General features: G+C 39.9%; 1 non-coding gene across 1 annotated transcript in view; it reads right to left on the bottom strand.

The window, feature by feature from the left end:
- Positions 1-20,695, bottom strand: part of LOC108717906 — a 76,399-nt gene that overhangs the window by 43,200 nt on the left and 12,504 nt on the right. Inside the window, exons 8-10 of the transcript XR_005961506.1 lie at positions 16,561-16,617; positions 12,568-12,685; positions 11,162-11,205 (exon numbers count right to left, since the gene is read on the bottom strand). This is a non-coding gene — a transcript (HBS1-like protein). The remainder of the gene's footprint in view (positions 1-11,161; positions 11,206-12,567; positions 12,686-16,560; positions 16,618-20,695) is intronic.

Raw genomic sequence — 20,695 nt, 5'->3', positions numbered from 1 at the left:
TCTCCAGATCCCATCTCTCCAGATGCCTGTGAGGAGCTATGGGATGGGCTTCCAGTGGTCAGTGAGAGGAGAAAAGAGAGGTTGGAAACACCAATCACTCTAGATGAACTCTCTCAAGCACGTTTAATGCCCCACAATAAATCTCCTGGGCTTGACGGACTGACCGTAGAGTTCTTCCAGTTCTTCTGGGATACTCTGGGCCCTGATTTCCATAGGGTCCTAACTGAGGCCTTCAAGAAAGGTGAGTTGCCACTTTCGTGTCGTCGAGCAGTTTTATCACTACTTCCTAAGAAGGGGGATCTCCGTCTTATTAAGAACTGGAGACCAGTCTCACTGCTTAGCACAGACTATAAGATCGTGGCCAAAGCTATCTCACTTAGGCTCAAATCTGTGCTGGCAGAGGTGATTCATCCTGACCAGTCCTATACAGTCCCCGGTCGGACAATTTTTGATAATGTCTTTTTAATCCGAGACTTACTACATTTTGCGAGAAGGACTGGTCTATCTCTTGCTTTTCTCTCTCTGGATCAAGAGAAGGCATTTGACAGGGTGGATCACCAATATCTTAAAGGCACTCTGCAAGCCTATAGCTTTGGCCCACAGTTTGTGGGCTACCTGAAAACAATGTATGCCTCTGCAGAGTGTTTAGTTAAAATCAACTGGTCTCTGACTGCACCTCTGGCCTTTGGACGAGGAGTTCGGCAAGGATGCCCCTTGTCGGGACAACTGTACTCGCTGGCCATTGAGCCCTTCCTGTGTCTCTTAAGTAAAAGGCTCATGGGACTGGTGCTCAAAGAACCCGACATGAGGGTTGTTCTCTCAGCCTACGCTGATGATGTAATTCTTGTGGCCCAGGACCTAGTTGATCTTGAGCGGGCACAAGAGTGTCAAGAAGTCTACGCTGCTGCCTCATCTACCCAGATCAACTGGTCCAAGAGCTCAGGCCTTCTGGAGGGTTCTCTAAAGGTAGATTTCCTGCCTCCTGCTTTTCGTGACATCTCGTGGGAGAGTAAAATCATTAAATATTTAGGCGTCTACCTTTCAGCTGAGGAGTATCCTGTCTCACAGAATTTCATTGAACTTGAGGAGTGTGTTCTAACGCGCCTTGGAAAGTGGAAGGGTTTTGCTAAAGTACTTTCTATGAGGGGGAGAGCTTTGGTGATTAATCAGCTGGTGGCCTCTCAGATCTGGTACCGGCTGATATGTCTTAGCCCAACCCAAGAATTCATTGCTAAGATCCAGAGAAGGTTACTGGACTTTCTCTGGATAGGAAAGCATTGGGTTTCTGTTTCTTTCCCGTTGAAAGAGGGAGGGCAGGGAGTCGTGTGTATACGTTCTCAAGTGCACACCTTCCGTCTCCAGCAAATACAGAGATACTTGTATGCAGATCCTTCTCCACAGTGGTGTACTCTAGCATCGAGTTTTTATCGCCAGGTACGAAATATGGGATATGACCGGCAATTGTTTATAATTGAAACCTTTCAACCCTGCCGGCTTACTACCAAGACACGCTAAAGACCTGGAGCATGGTATCCATGTTAAGGCAAGGAGCCATTGAAGGGGAAGACATTCTAAATGAGCCCCTACTTTACAATCCATCTTTTAAGACTAGGATGTTAGAATCCATCAGCATCCGACGTCTCCTTTGCCAAGCTCGGTTAACCAGAGATGGAGATCTCCTGGATTTTGAGAAATCAGATTGGGTGGACTCTCAAGCAGTTATGCAACGCATGGGATTCCTCACCACTAGGGTTCCACACCGTCTTCTCAAGGAAATCAAGGACACAATCTCTCCTGATTCTCACACCTTCATTGATGGGGTTTTACATGCTGGAGAGCCACGTCCACCTTGGAACTCCTCACCTCCAGACATAATAATAGCACCTAAAACCCGTCAATCCCCCCAAGCACCTCCTTCCCCCAACTTTAGCCAGTTGGAGAATTTTCCATTGACACATGATATAACAAGAAAGCTGTTGTACTCTCTAATGCTTCACACTGTACACTTCCTTGCCCTCATCTCCCGATATGATACCATCTGGAGACGTGTGCTTAATGAGGGTGAAAGACCTCAGTGGCGAGCTCTTTATTCCAGTTTGGTGCCTAGACCAACTGGAGACTTGAGTTGGAAAGTGCTGCATGGTGCATTGAGCACGGGAGAGTATTTAGCTCGTTTTACAGACTCCCCAGCTGCTTGTCCATTCTGTGACAAAGGAGAGTCTGTGTTTCATGCTTATTTTACGTGTGCCAGACTGCAACCTCTATTGGCTCTTTTGAGGAAGCTTTACCTGCAGTTCTGGTTACACTTTTCCCCTCATGTTTATATTTTTGGACGCCCAGTATCCCGGGACAATAAAGAGAAAGACCTTCTCTCCAACTTGCTCCTGGCTTTAGCTAAATTAGTCATCCATAAATCTAGAAAGCAATGTTTGGAAGGTGGGAATCCTCTGCCAGCAGAGGTCGTGTTCTGAGTGCTGGTGCGTTCCCGCATCCGAGCAGAGTACACCCAAGCAGTGTTTACTGGTCGGTTGAAAGAATTTGCTGACCAGTGGGCAATAGATGGGGTACTTTGCTCAGTATCCCCAGACCTGGTTTCTGTTCAGACAATTCTCACACTCCATATTTAAGTGCACTTTAATTTAAGTGACAGTTGTATTTTAATCAATTAATTATCTCCTTTGAGATGTGATTAACTTTGGTGAGCAATCACTCACATGCAATTTGAATAATATATCAGCTAATGAAAAATCAACACATTGACTGCATTTTTTGTGAGGTAAAAATACAGAAATATAGGTTTACCCCCCAAAACCATATATTTTTAAAAAAGTACACATTCTACCGAATCTAAAATGGGTACCCATGCCTTTCTGCTCCAAACTACTGAGTCGCAAGGCTTTCTCAAAATTGGCGGTTTTGGTGAAATATCTGAAAATTGCCTCAAAGCTTCAAATTTCCAGCATTATATTGCCCGTGTATCACTACATACCAAGAAAAAGCACCCTAAATATGGTTCCCAGGGGTCCTCCAAACAGTTCGGTGCCCATTGTGCATAGGTTTACCAAAGTATCTGGCATTTAGAGGCCCCAAAATGATGTTAGCGCATACAAATAGTCCTGTGGGTAACTTCAGCTAATGAAAAATCAACACATTGACTGCATTTTTTGTGGGGTAAAAACGCAAAAATATAGGTTTACCCCCCAAAACTATATATTTTTGGAAAGTACACATTCTACCGAATCTAAAATGGGTACACATGCCTTTCTGCTCCAAACTACTGAGTCGGAAGGCTTTCTCAAAATTGGCAGTTTTGGTGAAATATCTGAAAATTACCTCAAAGCTTCAACTTTCCAGCATTATATCGCCCGTGTATCACTACATACCAAGAGAAAGCACCCTAAATATGGTTGCATGGGGTCCACCAAACAGTTCGGTGCCCATAATAGGTTTACCAAAGTATCTGGCATTTAGAGGCCCCAAAATGAAGTTAGTGCATACAAATAGTCCAGTGGGTCACTTCAGCTAATGAAAAATCAACACATTGACTGCATTTTTTGTGGGGTAAAAACGCAAAAATATAGGTTTACCCCCCAAAACTATATATTTTTGGAAAGTACACATTCTACCGAATCTAAAATGGGTACACATGCCTTTCTGCTCCAAACTACTGAGTCGCAAGGCTTTCTCAAAATTGGCAGTTTTGGTGAAATATCTGAAAATTACCTCAAAGCTTCAACTTTTCAGCATTATATCGCCCGTGTATCACTACATACCAAGAGAAAGCACCCTAAATATGGTTGCATGGGGTCCACCAAACAGTTCGGTGCCCATAATAGGTTTACCAAAGTATCTGGCACTTAGAGGCCCCAAAATGAAGTTAGTGCATACAAATAGTCCAGTGGGTCACTTCAGCTAATGAAAAATCAACACATTGACTGCTTTTTTTGTGGGGTAAAAACACAGAAATTTATGTTTACCCCCCAAAACCATATATTTTTGGAAAGTACACATTCTACCGAATCTAAAATGGGTACACATGCCTTTCTGCTCCAAACTACTGAGTCGCAAGGCTTTCTCAAAATTGGCAGTTTTGGTGAAATATCTGAAAATTACCTCAAAGCTTCAACTTTTCAGCATTATATCGCCCGTGTATCACTATATACCAAGAGAAAGCACCCTAAATATGGTTGCATGGGGTCCACCAAACAGTTTGGTGCCCATAATAGGTTTACCAAAGTATCTGGCATTTAGAGGCCCCAAAATGAAGTTAGTGCATACAAATAGTCCAGTGGGTCACTTCAGCTAATGAAAAATCAACACATTGACTGCTTTTTTTGTGGGGTAAAAACACAGAAATTTATGTTTACCCCCCAAAACCATATATTTTTGGAAAGTACACATTCTACCGAATCTAAAATGGGTACCCATGCCTTTCTGCTCCAAACTACTGAGTCGCAAGGCTTTCTCAAAATTTTCGCTTTTGGTGAAATATTTGAAAATTGCCTCAAAGCTTCAACTTTCCAGCATCGTAAAGTCCATGTATCATTACCAGCATAAAGCATCCTAAATAGGAGCATGGGGGTCTACTAAACACTTTGATGTGCAAAATGCATAGATTTACCAAACTAGGTGGCATACAGAGACCCCCAAGTACAAATAGTGCATATGAATTTCCATGAATGTCACTCTGGCTTCCTCAATTTAAGCACCTGGTATGTGTATTATGTGACATAAGACCCCCTAACAGTACAGAGACCCTAGAAAACCAAATATTTTCAGAAAGTACACATTCTGATGAATCCAATATGGGTAAATATGTGTTTGTACTGCAAACTGCCAAAGCGATGCTGAACGTAACGCTTTTTATCAAATTTCTGAAAATCGTCACAAAGCTTGAATTTTACCCCATTATATGCCCCACATTTCGTAAAGTATCAGCATGAAACATCCTAAATATGAGCGCCAGGGGTCTACTGAACACTTTGATGCCCAATATGCATAGATATACAGAACTATGTGGCGCACGGAGACGCCTAAATGACAATAGTGTATATACATTTTCACGGCTGATGCGCTGGCTGCTGCAATATATGCACCCCGGTATGTGTATTATATGACATAAGACCCCCTAACAGTACAGAGACCCTAGAAAAGCATATATTTTCAGAAAGTACACATTCTGACAAATCCAATATGGGTAAATATGTGTTTCTACTGCAAACTGCCAAACTGTAAAGCAATGCTGAACGTAACGCTTTTTATCAAATTTCTGAAAATTTTCACAAATCTTGAATTTTACCCCATTATATGCCCCACATTTCGTAATATATCAGCATGAAACATCCTAAATATGAGCGCCAGGGGTCTACTGAACACTTTGATGCCCAATATGCATAGATATACCAAACTATGTGGCGCACGGAGACGCCCAAAAGACAATAGTGTATATAAATTTTCACGACTGACGCACTGGCTGCTGCAGTATAAGCACCCAGGTATGTGTATTATGTGACATAAGACCCCATAACAGTACAGAGACCCTAGAAAACCATATATTTTCAGAAAGTGCACATTCTGATGAATCCAATATGGGTAAATATGTGTTTCTACTGCAAACTGCCAAACTGTAAAGCAATGCTGAACGTAACGGTTTTTATCAAATTTCTGAAAATCGTCACAAATCTTGAATTTTACCCCATTATATGGCCCACATTTCGTAACGTATCAGCATAAAACATCCTAAATATGAACGACAGGGGTCTACTGAACACTTTGATGCCCAATATGCATAGATATACCAAACTATGTGGCGCACTGAGACCCCCAAACGACAATAGTGTATATACATTTTCACTGCTGACGCGCTGGCTGCTGCAATAGAAGCACCTGGTATGTGTATTATGCTACATTAGACCCCCCTAACAGTACAGAGACCCCAGAAAACCATATATTTTCAGAAAGTACACATTCTGACGAATCAAATATGGGTAAATATGTGTTTCTACTGAAAACTGCCAAACTGCAAAGCAATGCTGAACATAACGGTTTTTATCAAATTTCTGAAAATTGTCACAAAGCTTGAATTTTACCCCATTATATACCCCACAGTTTGTAACATATCAGCATAAAACAACCTAAATATGAATGACAGGAGTCTACTGAACAATTTGATGCCCAATATGCATAGATATACCAAACTATGTGGCGCACAGAGACGCCCAAAAGACAATAGTGTATATACATTTTCACGACTGACGCACTGGCTGCTGCAATATAAGCACCTGGTATATGTATTACGCGAAATAAGACCCCCTAACAGTACAGAGACCCTAGAAAAGCATATATTTTCAGAAAGTACACATTCTGACGAATCCAATATGGGTAAATATGTGTTTCTACTGCAAACTGCCAAACTGCAAAGCAATGCTGAACTTAACGGGTTTTATCAAATTTCTGAAAATCGTCACAATGCTTGAATTTCACCCAATTATATACCCCACATTTCGTAACGTATCAGCATAAAACATCCTAAATATGAATGGCAGGGGTCTACTTTGATGCCCAATATGCATAGATATACCAAACTATGTGGCCCACGAAGGCGCTCAAATGGATATATAGTAGATAAAATTTACAAGGCAAAACAAAATAAGACAGAAAAGAGTGAAACGCAAATAAATCCAATAAAACCACAAAAATCAACGTTTTTTTTTCCAGACTAGTGTAATCGGCCGTCAGAATCACAGTTTGAATATTTTAGCTGGGCCAAATAGGTTATACGGACAGAAACAAGTGAACACAACATATGCACAGCTGAAAATGCAATAAAATGGCAAAAAATTCAATAAAATGGCTAAAAATGTACCAAAATTCCCAAAATTGCAGTATAATCACCGAAATAACATACAAAAAGTATTGCACAGTACGGTTAGTGAATACGCTATTCGTAATGGCAATAAAACATTTTTTTTCAGACAAAAAAGAGACAATGCGATAAGAAAAAAAAAAAGCCACAAAGCCATGTATGTGCGTGCGTGTGTACAATTGGTAAATTACATGTTATGTGCGCGTGTGTGCGTGTGCACGTGTGTGTGAGTGCAGGGAGTGTGAGTGACCCCCCTGATCCCCAAAAATGTATGTATAAGTGTGTGTAAGTGTGAATCTAAGTGTGTATAACTGTAATAAGTGTGTGTTGGTGTGTTTGTGTGTGTAATTGTTGCACTAACCTGAAAAAGTCGCTGAAGAGTGTTGAACACGATGTGGAGGGGTCCCAGGAAGAGCTCTGCGACGATCTGCCTGTTCCTGTGCTGTGGGGGCGGAGCTGGACGGCGCAGTGCAGGCTGCAGCAGCAGGACACGTATGTAACACGTGCCTGCTACTGCTTTGGGGCCCCTGGGCGATCGTAACACCTGCCTGCTACTGCTTTGGGGCCCCTGGGCGATCGCGCCCCAGGGGCCACTCGATCCCCTGCTCTGCTCATTGCCTAGGGGCAGGGGATCGAGGAGGAACGGAGCGAGCGGCTCTAACAGCCGCTCCTCCACTCTCAAACCCGGAAGTGCTGCAGAACGCAGATTCTACGATCTGTGGCACTTAAAGGGTTAAAAACATTTCAAATGTGTATCAAAAAGTGTAACAATGAAATGTCTAATTCCAGTGTTTAAATATAAAGTGTCCAATTACTTGCTTCAATCTGCAAATTGTGCATTATTTAAAATATTTTGCTTCTCATCAGTGTCACATTTTAGAAATTAATTTTGCATATCCACATATCTTAAAAATATAACTCACAATTTGTATGCTCTACACCTGTGCAGGAATGCCTATGTATTGTCGACACAGTCATTCCCAGGATATGAGCTGTGAAAATCTAAGAATAAAAACAAAAAAAAGGATATATTACACACAGCACTAAAATAACAGGCCAACCATATCAAATAAATAGCATTGGTGTGTATTCTCGATTCAACCCACCAGGATGAAGTGTCCCCAATTTATGTATCCATTTCATCTCTAATTTTTTAAGCTGTAAGATCCTATTACCTCCACGTCTCAAGGGTTCTATAGTATCAATGACTTGGTATCGTAATTGGCTTATTGTATGTCTAGCCTCAGCAATAAAAGTACATTTGTGCAATAAAAGTACATTTGTTCCACCATATACAGACGCAGTGGTTGAATCATATATAAAATTGGTCAAAAAAGATGTGGAGAAATTACAACAAAAAATAAAAAAGAATCCATTATTGAATACTAGATGCAATCTCAATAGACAGGAGGGCGAGCAGTTAGAGAAACTGTTGTCACACAAAAACCTAATTTTTAAACCTGCTGATAAGGGAGGTGCACTGGTAGTGTTGGATAAGGACTACTATATTAATGAAATATTAATGCAATTGGCAGACACAAATGTCTATCTTATGTTAACTAGTGATCTCGTACATAAAATAGCTAAGAGAATCGAACGGATTGTACAGGAGGCGAAGGCAAGGGAAATAATAAATGATAAATTACAACAATACCTTATACAGAAACATCCAGTAACTCCAGTATTGTATACGTTACCAAAAATTCACAAAAATTTAAATTCTCCACCTGGTAGAACGATAGTGGCTAGTAATGATTCAGTTTTGGCTCCATTATCCATTTATCTAGACAAAATTCTACAACCATATGTGGTACAAACAAAATCCTTTTTAAAGGACACAACACATCTTATGTGTACGGTAAAAAATCAGACAATTCTGGTAACAATGGATATCCAGAGTCTCTATACATCCATTATGCATGATGCAGGGTTAGGTGCAATAAGTGAGATGTTTGTTATGCACGATGATTACCCCCACCAAATACAAGTTTTTTTCTCTCGTTATTAGAGGTGGTCCTGAGGGAGAATTATTTCATGTTTCAGGACCAATTCTATAAACAAGTACAAGGTACTGCCATGGGGAGTAACGTTGCACCTACCTACGCAAATTTGTATATGGATCACTTTGAACGGAACTATGTCTATACAAATCCTTTGTACCAACAATACTGCCAGTTGTATCATCGCTACATAGATGATATTGTGATGTTGTGGTCGGGACCTGTTGAGAGTCTTACAAGGTTTGTTGCATATTTAAATACTGTGGTCCCAACCTTACATTTTACTATGGAACATAATTTGGAGACAGTAAATTTTCTGGATGTGACAATCAAGAAGGAAGGTACTCAGTTAATAACTGATTTATACAAGAAAGAGACAGAGCGCAATAATTTGTTGCATTTCTTTAGTTTTCATGCTCCGTCGTTGAAAAACAATTTGCCAAAATTACAATTTATGAGCGTGAGACGTATAGTCTCTGAACAACAGAAAGAAATCCAAAGACTAGATGAAATGCAACAGAGATTTGCTGTGAGAGGGTATCCCAGGGAACTCTTGGAAACTGCAAGAACTGAGGTAGAGAGTTTACCACAAAATGAATTGAGACAACAAAGAGATCCAAGGGAATCCTCTAGACTGCCATTTGTCAGTAAATATACGACGGCTAGCAACAATGTCAGTAAGATCATCAGAAAACACTGGCATATTTTACAAACTTGTGCATCACATATACGGATATTTTCAGAACCCCCAGTAATGGCTTATCAGCGAGGAAAAAACCTTTGTGATAGCCTTATAAAAGCAGATATGGGGGCATCCACTAAATCAGTACAAAGGTTTTTGGGTACACCTAAAATGGGTACATTCCCCCGTCTTACTTGTGCCAATTGTAATAATATCTCTAAGGGTGCATATTTTACACATCCACATGCAGGTCGGAAAATTAATATAAACACATTTTATACATATGATTCAACATATGTAATATATCTGATCAAATGTCCTTGCGGCCTAGCATATGTGGGAGAAACAACACAAAAAGTGAAAAACCGCATAAAACAACATTAGTCCAATATTCGTTGTGGGTATACACATTTCCCCATTCCAGCACATTTTGCTGAGGCTAGACATACAATAAGCCAATTACGATACCAAGTCATTGTTACTATAGAACCCTTGAGACGGGGAGGTAATATGATCTTACAGCTTAAAAAATTAGAGATGAAATGGATACATAAATTGGGGACACTTCATCCTGGTGGGTTGAATCGAGAATACACACCAATGCTATTTATTTGATATGGTTGGCCTGCTATTTTAGTGCTGTGTGTAATATATCCTTTTTTTGTTTTTATTCTTAGATTTTCACAGCTCATATCCTGGGAATGACTGTGTCGACAATACATAGGCATTCCTGCACAGGTGTAGAGCATACAAATTGTGAGTTATATTTTTAAGATATGTGGATATGCAAAATGAATTTCTAAAATGTGACACTGATGAGAAGCAAAATATTTTAAATAATGTACAATTTGCACATGGAAGCAAGTAATTGGACACTTTATATTTAAACACTGGAATTATACATTTTACTGTTACACTTTTTGATACATATTTGAAATGTTTTTAAATTGCTACTATGTATGTTTTTATCCATGCACTTAATTAGTCACAATGTGAATACCAATGGCACTGATTGGGAGAGATGTTTGGAATTAAGTGAGCCTCCCTCTCTTAACACTGTTTAAGGATTTTTTTATTACACATTTTTGTAAGCTTGATAGAGGGCTGGAGAAGCTCGAAATGTCGCTTAGCCTGAGGCACGAATAAAATACCAATTTTTTCACCATAATCGGAGTGCTGCTGAAGTATTTTCTTGTACGACTGCTGAATTGAAATCCTTCGACTTCGAATATCGAAGTCGAAGGATTTAGCGTAAATAGTTTGATTGAACGATTAAATCCTTCGAATCGTTCGATTCGAAGGATTTTAATCCTTCGATCGAATGATTTTTCGACGACCAAAAAATACTTAGAAAGCCTATGGGGACCTTCCCCATAGGCTAACATTGACTTTGGTAGGTTTTAGGTGGCGAACTAGGGGGTCGAAGTTTTTTTTTAAAAAGAGACAGTACTTCGACTATCGAATGGTCTAATAGTCAAACGATTTTTAGTTTGAATCATTCGATTCAAAGTCGAAGTAGCCCATTCAATGGTCGAAGTAGCCAAAAAAACATTCGAAATTCGAAGTTTTTTTTATTCTATTCCTTCACTCGAGCTAAGTAAATGGGCCCCATAATCTGAAGGGTTTGTCTACAGAGTGTTGTGGTGCTTTAAAGGAATCTGGGGGGGGAAACATTTTCTTAATTTCTAAAGAAAATCTCCTCAAAACACAGCTATTACAATTACTTCAGCAATAAATCAAGCAAACATTTTGCTTGATTTAAAGTACATATTATGAGGTATAAAACCCACTGTACAAGGATACCAGAATACATTTTATTAATGAACACCTAACTGTCCCAACAGCAAAGTGGTGAAGGATTTTATCTCATGGGACCCATTATCTGGAAACCCCTTGCCTGGAAAGCTTCGAATTACATAAAGGCTGTCGCCCATAGACATTTTATCCAAATAATACAATATATATTGTAGCATGGTTGGGAAAATCATAGGTGGAAAGTATATCCCTCCCAGAATCCTCTATGAAGCAGTGCAGAGGGCTGTGAAAATGAGGCTCTGAGCAGCAGTGAGGTGATTAGCCTCCACCTGGAGTAAAAAGGTGGGGGCTCAATTAAGGCTGCACTCTGCCCTGTCTGAGAGAGAAAGGAGAGCTACTGGGTCTGTGTTAAAAGTTTTCAGTGTAACTGCATGTGACCTGTGTTGTTGAACATAAGGACTGTATTGCTGGACACAAGTTTTGTCAAGGAGACAAGTTCTCTGGTAGCAAGGACTGGCTACCAGCTACTACCCTTGGGATTGAGCAGCTTCCAGGAGAAAAGCACAGGGAATCTCCAAAGGACTGTGAGTTAACAGTTTATTTTGTTTGCTGGACTTATATTGCCCAAGTGGGGCTATGGATCCTTTGGGAAAATGACATTTTTCTTTACCAGCACAGCTGGAACTATTTTGTTTTCTGCCTCCTAAAAGATTATGAACTTTTATGTTTGTGTGTAAACTGGTGTAATAAAATCACATACAAAGATCAGCTGGAAACCTGTGTACTGTCTACTATTAGGGTTGCCACCCGGCCGGTATTTTACCGGCCTAGCCGGTAAAACACCTGCCAAGGCCGGGGCCGGTATTACAAATTTACCGGCAATGAAGCTGCCGGTAAAAGACCCCCCGGCCTGCTCCTAATCCCCTGTAACTTACCGTTTCTCCTCATTCTATGGTTCTCTGTGATGTGGCCCGCCCCTTTTGACGTCACGACCTGCCCCTTTTGACATAACGGTCCACCCCTTTTGTTCCGCCCCCCATCAGCCGGTAAAAAATATAAGAAAAGGTGGCAACCCAATCTACTATCTGTGTAAAAGTACCTGTGTGCTACTACCTACAGAGCAATTCCCCATATATAGACTTGAAGATCCAAATTATGGAAAGATCAGATATCCAGGAAGCTCCAGGTGCCAAGCATTCTGGATAACAGGTCCCATACCGGTATAATAAAAATGATTTTTCAGCAATTTCCAAATGGTATTTTACTGATCTGCTCTAGCAGGCAAAGCCCCTTGTACCAACTTATCAGTTCACTTATTTGACTGCTTTTAACCAAGTTTTCTCCATTGAGCCCATTTGTAGGAATGTAGTATACATCACTTTCCTGTATGAGAAAAATAAATGATAATGCTACTGGTATAGGATTTTCCCCCTCAATACTAAAAAAATGTCAGGTCACTATGCGAATATGTTTAAAGCCTCAGATACTTAAAAATGATTTCATGGTACAATGAATGATATATCTTTTGTTCTGTAAAGACTGAATATTGCATTATCTATGATTATTAACATTAAACTACGTACTTAGTAAATATATAGCTAAAAATGTAATCATGGATTACCTATAGAGGCAACGTGGTTGCTAAACTTTGGCAGTTAGTAACTTGGGGTTAACACATATTTGTCATAAATATGCAGTGGGAACTATCACAGCTAATTAATGTTATCACTAGAATCTCATGCATTTGTAACTTTGGTATAGGTCAAGGATGCCTTAACCTAGTGCTGGGTCATAAGAAAAGGCTTCAATAAAAAAAGTATGAAAACATTTGAAGAAAAAAAAATTACCCCAATCCACATTGATATCTGTAAAATAAGTCTCTAAAATTGGCTAGTTTGTGTAACTTCTTATGATTAACAAATACCACTCATCAATATCATATACCATTATTGTAGTAAAGGGAAAATACAGAAGGTTTAACCTGTCTAAAATTTAATTGACAATGTTAAGAAAGTAAAGTAAATGCATGTGTGGATATGATGTATAAAAAATGTGTAATTTGGATAAGATGTACAGTTAGGCCCATAAATATTTGGACAGACAACTTTTTTTTTCTAATTTTGGTTCTGTACATTAACACAATGAATTTCAAATGAAACAATTCAGATGCAGTTGAACTGCAGATTTTCAGCTTTAATTCAGTGGGTTGAGCAAAGAGATTGCATAAAAATGTGAGGAACTAAAACCTTTTTATAAAACAATCACTTCATTTCAGGTGCTCAAAAGAAGTTGGACCAGGGGTTCAAAAGTAATTGGACAATTGTGGCTATTTCATGGGCAGGTGTAGGCTATTATTTTGTTATGTCTATCAATGAAGCAGATAAAAAGGCCCACAAACAGCAACTAGAAGCTGTAACAGTAAAGGCCTGGCAGAGCATTAAAAAGGAGGGAATCCAGAATCTGGTGATGTCCGTTTTATAATTTGTCCAATTACTTTTGAGCCCCTGAAATGAAGTGATTGTGTTAAAAAAAAGGCTTTAGTTCCTCACATTTTTATGCAATCTTTTTGTTCAACCAACTGAATTAAAGCTGAAAGTCTTTATGGGCCTAACTGTATAAAAAATGTGGAATGCATGAGTGTGTCTTTGAGGTATGAGAGTGTGTGTCTGGAAGAGTGTGAACCAAGACTTGTTTTTCCTTGAATATATAAACCTTTGGTAGGTACCCTTCCCCGGTCGGGTACCTGAGGAATACCAGCAAAATGGTTGGGTTTCGGCCAAAAAGTCCCCGATTCCTTGGCAGTGCGGGCAGTCCGCGGGTAACCCGGCTGGGTATCCAACAAAGTTGCGGGCTTGATCCCTCCCATCCTCCCTTGTGGTTCTTCCAGTTTTTATTTTTTTGTGAAGATTCGGTGCAGGAGTGACCTCACTTCCAGTCAAATGTGATGTCACTTCCGCTTTTGCATGTCCCCTGTGTCGGATGGTTAGTTGGCCTAATGCGGGTCAGGTAGCGGGAAAATGTGGGTCAAATAGCGGTTTGGGTTGCAGGTTGTGGGCTGCGGGTACAGGTAGGGTAGGGGTTTAAAAAAAAAAAAATGGGCTTGCGTAGGACTCTACCTTCCCTTACACAAACTTATCCATAGGACAATTGTTTTTGCCGCTAGTCACAAAATAAAAGCCGATTTTCAGGTTTTCCACTCAAACAGAACTATCTGTAGTAAAAAAAAAAAAAATGTACTGTTTTCATGAAACATGGGATAATTTGCAGTACCCTTCTCTGCACTCTCTATGATTACTGTGGGTACAAAACTTTAGGTGGCCAGTGGCTATTTTACTTGTAAATAATCATCAGGGCTCAAAGTTCAGAACTGTCCTAAAGTGCTGCTTTCCTGAGGTCCAGAATTCAGAACATCACCGACTATTTAGAAGAAGAACAGCCAGAGGCTGCTTAAAGATTTGTACATACAGTAGGGTATATGGAGAAAGGAAATGCACTGCACAGGAAGTTTGTGTTTTTCAAGAAAATGGAACCAATGTTTCACCTACTTGGAATACTATATTGTTTCCATTCCATTGATGTATGTGAATCAATATGTACATGGCCAAGACAGAAGTTAATAAATGAAACAGCTTTTAACTTACCTGGTATTTAACAAATTTCCTATATAATTTTCTGGGGAGTCACTTGCACCTAGATTGACCACTGATTTATTAAAGCTGAACCTAACAAAACAATACTCAATGGGGCTCATTTATTAACGCAGCGCAGCGCTAAAAAGAGCGCAGTGGCCAGACATTTGCCCAGCGCATGCGAGTATTTAATAATGTAGCGCACGATACCTTAACAGTGCGATTTGTGCGCTAATGTAGACACAAGACAGGTGCGACGTGTGAAACTGCGTATCAGCTGTCGCAGTGCTTATAATAAATTGTGCGCACAGGAAGATACCGCAAAGGTAAGGATTAGTTGTGCTCATGTATGAATGCGCTGCTTTAATTAGTTGCGTCACATATTGCGCATATTGCGTTCACTTAGATGCATCTGCATTTGTTTCTGTGCTAATATTTGTTTGGTTGCAAAGGTGTTTAGCCTACCTGATACCCTTAAAGGAACCTTGGTCAATATAAACATGTTGGGTGGAAGGCGTGGTTAATATGCACTTTACAAGGGTTGTTCATCTTGAATATACTAGCGCAGCTGGGCAGGAATGCGCATTTTGAAGAGCGTTACTATTACGCCACGAAGAGGCAGGCGTAAAAATTGTGGTGCTGTTGACCGGGTGCAGTTTTGCACATATACAGACGCAAATCTGCGACGGCCGCAGTGCAAGCGCATTGTAGCCACGCCCACAGCCACGCCCCTAACAACCACGGCATCGGTTGCGACATAAATGCCCAATCTTTTGCGCAATGCGCATAAACAAAACCATCGCAAAAGCTCTGTGTTATGCGCAATATCACGCAAATATATTAGCGATCACGCTTGTGATGGCGCAGACAACCTTTTGCGTCCACTTATGCGCTGCGCTGCTTTAATAAATGAGCCCCACTTTGTGCTGGAGGAAAGGCTGGCTAGGAGTCACGTCACATGACTAAACTTACATTATTAGCTTATCATTATTATTACATTATTATGTGTAGCATTACTGACTTATGGCACTTGAGTTCTAGTTTCAGTTCTAGCCAGGTATCTGCAATGAGTTTGCACGTTTTTCCCATGTCTATGTGTGTTTCATCCAGGAACATTGGCTTCTTACAACACCTCCAAAAACAGAGGCAGGTTAAGTGGCTCCGCATATAATTGAACATTGTATTTTGTGTATGAATGTGACAGATGCTTAGACTGTAAGATCTACTAATGCAGGGAGCAAGTTAGTAATGTATAATCTCTGTAAAGCGATGAAGAACATGGTGGTGCTATATGAATGATAATCATTTAGAATTTGAACACACATTTCCACTGGCAGACAACTGGTTGACAGTAACCGAGAATTGTGCATAAGGAGGGACTGGTAAACACAGAACTTCTACACTTTGTGCTCACAGGAACCTTACTTGGTCCCTGTAGCAAAAAAATGAAATAATGCACTTTCACATTTGACATAATTAATTAGAAACCTGTACAATTTGAATTTGTCTCTGATACATCAAAAGTAAATACAATAATAATTTGCAACTACAGTTTTCTAAATGCATTTTAAACAGAAACCACTCTTAAAATAATGCATTTAGGTGCATGTTTTCTGTGAAATACAATACCTTAAAACCAGCTTGTTTTAATAAGTGCCAAAGTTTAGAGTTGACTTCATTAAATCTCTCAAGTCAAGAGTCAAGTCAAGAGTGAGTTTGTCATTTCATCCATATACTTTTGTACAGAAACAAGGTTCCTCTAGGACCATGGTGCTACACACAACATAGAAATACCAGACAACAAACAAAAAGTGAATTGTAAATAATGCTAAACATCAGACATGATGGGTTTATCATTGTGACATGACAGTTGCAAGAACATGACAGATGTGCAGATGTGCTCATAGAGAACAACTGTATCCAATGGCTATTCATCCAGGCACATAGTAAGGTCAGAGGGAGTGTATGTGTTGCCAGTTAAAAGAAAAGAATGTATGGAAAACCCTGACTGAACTGAATTAGTCCTTTCAACTAAACAAGTAAAATGAAAATAGAAACATTACTTTATAATATAGTCCTCGGTATAGGTTAATGAATGGTCTAAGGAGAAATGTAATTCTCTGTAATTGATATATCCAACTACTAACCTGTAGTTTAGGCATAGGTCATTTTGCACCTTTTTGGATCTTCTGGACCCATAGAGGAAATGGCATGCCAGCAATCTATCTATCTAGATATATGTATGGGTGTGCAAACCAGCTTGGGGAGGAGCAGCAGGCATTATCGTCACTGGGGGGTATCTAACAAAGTTAGATAGCAGCAAGTAGAAAATTGGTATTTCATAACCATCATGATGCACCAGCAAGTTATGCAACACTTTACAATAATTCTATAATAAATCCTTGTGTATTAACAGTACTTTATAAAAAAGTTTTACAGAATAAAGCAGTACATTTGTGCGAGTTGCATTGGAAGTTACATTTCTAAATTAATCTTATAAGTAATTATTGTAGGGAGTGTGTGGGGGTCATATCTATAAAGTATATGTGCATTATATTTTATATTATATTATAATGGAGGTAATGTTGTTTGTTATATAACACGAATACATGACACAATGGTACAAACAAGTTGGTAAAGTGGTAAATAGCTAACTTCCATTGCCAGGGGGTTGCATGCTATTGTTTATGCGCAAACAACTGTTGGGGCTGTAAACCATCAAAGCCACCTATTCTGGAGGAGTGATTTTCCCGGACCAAAGATGTATAAGAAATCCCAGATGTCTGGTCTTGGGAGACAGTAGGATTGAGGGAGACAGTAGGATTGAAGGGACAGCAGTTAACATCTCATGCTAGTTCCCTTTGCCTGTGTTTTATTCCATTGTAATCTTTGCTTTACCTTGTTCAGTGAACTAAAGCTTAAGTAAAGAAGTAGGTAGAAATGTTGTACATGATGTTTTGTGCTTCCATACCAGCCCAAGGCAACCACAGCCCTTTAGCTGTGTCTCCAAAGATGCCCCAGTAGCTCCCCATCTTCTTTTCTGCTGATTCACTGCACATGCTCTGTGCTGCTGTCACTTACTGAGCTTACGGACCCACTCACAATATACAGTACACATAGAATAGAAATGTCACAATAAGGCTGATTAGTAATTAATACAGATAATTACTACATGGCAGCACAGAAACCAGTGCAATTAGCATCAGAAGTTAATAATCAGCTCTGTAGTATCAGCTTATATTACAGACCAACCTCATTTTCTGCTGGATAATTAGTGATGACCCCTAAGCTTAGCTTCTCAACAGCTGCTCAGAACCCACAGAGCATGTGAGTGTCACAGACACTTTCCAAGATGGTGACCCCCTGTGACAAGTTTGAAGTCCTGGATCATTGCTGCTATTGACAAGCTGAAACTTTAGGCTGGTGCAATAAGTTCACTATATAAAATATGGCATTTTTAGCCACATTAATTTTTAGGGGTTAGTTCTCTTTTAAATATACTTATTTTTCTACAAATACTACGGGCCTGGAAATTGTTCTCATACCCCTAGACAACAAGTGAGTTGGCACTTGTATTAGTAATTACATTATACTGCTCAATCTAAATGCAGTAATCTGGTCCTATTCCAACATATTGGGGGCTCATCCGCGTGACTGATCCTGGTGGAGAGAATAGAAGAAGGAAACTTTGCCACTGGAGTGCATAAAACATAGTTATAGACTGTACTGTGACTGATATGAGGCCAGTGGGATCTACAGTGACCTGAACCTTCAGTGGAAGCATTGGATGCACGCAGAGTGAGATATTTAGGCAGTAGAGCATTCTTGGTGAATTTCCTTATTACAAGCAGTACATCTTGGTGAGTATGAAAATGTTTAAATCATTCTCTGGGGCATCTCTGTCATCTACACAGAGAAACAGAGCAGAGGCATGGTCTCCTAGTAATTTTACAGTTTTAGTAGAAAAACTAGTTGAAGGTTATGGAGGACCATTTGCCTGGGAAGGATCTGACATTTGCTCTATTCAAAATTTCCAGTCAGCTATGTCCATGATCCCTACAATAAAAGATACAAAAATATAAAAAGGCAGGGTATTACAAATACTGTTTCATTAAGCCAGTGTTTTGTATGTAAAAACGGGGGAATTCGCAAGAGGAAAATGTAGCAGAGAAGTGCTCATATGGGGCAAAATTATTGTGTAGCACTTCTATACAGACAGCTTCTTTTTTACAAGATAAGTTATAGGAAAGCAAAGAAGAGAAGGAAAAGCTGTAAAAAGCAGTAGAAAGACTGCAAATTTCACTAGAAAACATACAGACTCAAAATAGTCTAGCAAAGGGTATCATTTCAAATGTATGGTTAAAGGGATACTGTCATGGGAAAATTTTTCAAAATGAATCAGTTAATAGTGCTGCTCCAGTAGAATTCTGCAATGAAATCCATTTCTCAAAAGAGCAAACAGATTTTTTTTATATTCAATTTTGAAATCTGACATGGGGCTAGACATATTGTCAATTTCCTAGCTGCCCCATGTCATGTGACTTGTGCTCTGATAAACTTCAATCACTCTTTACTGCTGTACTGCAAGTTGGAGTGATATCACCCCCTCCCTTTTCCCCCCCATCAGCCAAACAAAAGAACAATGGGAAGGTAACCAGATAGCAGCTCCCTAACACAAGATAACAGCTGCCTGGTAGATCTAAGAACAACAATCAATAGTAAAAACCCTTGTCCCACTGAGACACATTCAGTTACATTGAGAAGGAAAAACAGCAGCCTGCCAGAAAGCATTTCTCTCCTAAAGTGCAGGCACAAGTCACATGACCAGGAGCAGCTGGGAAATTGACAAAATGTCTAGCCCCATGTCAGATTTCAAAATTTAATATAAAAAAATCTGTTTGCTCTTTTGAGAAATGGATTTCAGTGCAGAATTCTGCTGGAGCGGCACTATTAACTGATTCATTTTGAAAAAAATTTTTTTCCCATGACAGTATCCCTTTAAGTAATGAAAAAAGGGCATCCAAAAACTGTGCCTGTCTGCCGTCTTCAAACTATATGGGAACTAATGATTTTACTTTACAGCCCATAAGGCAGACCAGCAATGTAACTAGAGGGGGCGGGCCCTGGCGCAGGACGTGCTGCCAGGCCTCCCGCCCCCATCCGTACGCCCGGAATCAGCGGCGCGTTAGCTGCCGGGGGGTCCTGAGGGGTGAGGGTCCTGGCCCAATCGCACACCCTACTCCCCCGATAGTTACGCCACTGAGGCAGACCCTAAGAATGGAAGATGCAAAACTGCTATTATCTGAAATTGGCCCTGTGCCCACCGCAGATATCAACAAATTTATGGTCTGGATTAATAATATTTTACTGTGGGGCAAAACTGCATTACTGATGAAGAGCTCATTTATGTTGTACTGATGGCTCTTGGAGATAAGAAGACTGAACTGGAAAGCTATACAAAGAACTTTCCCAAGTAAAGAGAAATTTTTCAACATTAATAGCCTGATAAAAGAATGATCCCTGATCAATTTGTTGCCACACAGTTTGCCAAAAGATTGATTAATTTTTATAGTGCCTGTGATATGGAATAAATAAATCCAGATAAAAGAGATGAGGTCAGACTTAAGTTGGAAGCTGACCTGGAAATTAGACCGTTGATATTGGCAGTATTTCCACCACAAATATCAAAATGTATGAACATTATGGTAGAACCGGGTGTCGGATTTATGCTCTTATAGTCCTCCAGGGATATAAGATTCTCAGC

This window comes from Xenopus laevis, chromosome 5S, assembly GCF_017654675.1.
Source record: "Xenopus laevis strain J_2021 chromosome 5S, Xenopus_laevis_v10.1, whole genome shotgun sequence".
NCBI classification, from domain to species: domain Eukaryota; kingdom Metazoa; phylum Chordata; class Amphibia; order Anura; family Pipidae; genus Xenopus; species Xenopus laevis.
The sequence above is the reverse complement of the archived record's forward strand: the minus strand, read 5'-3'. Positions and strand labels throughout refer to the sequence as shown.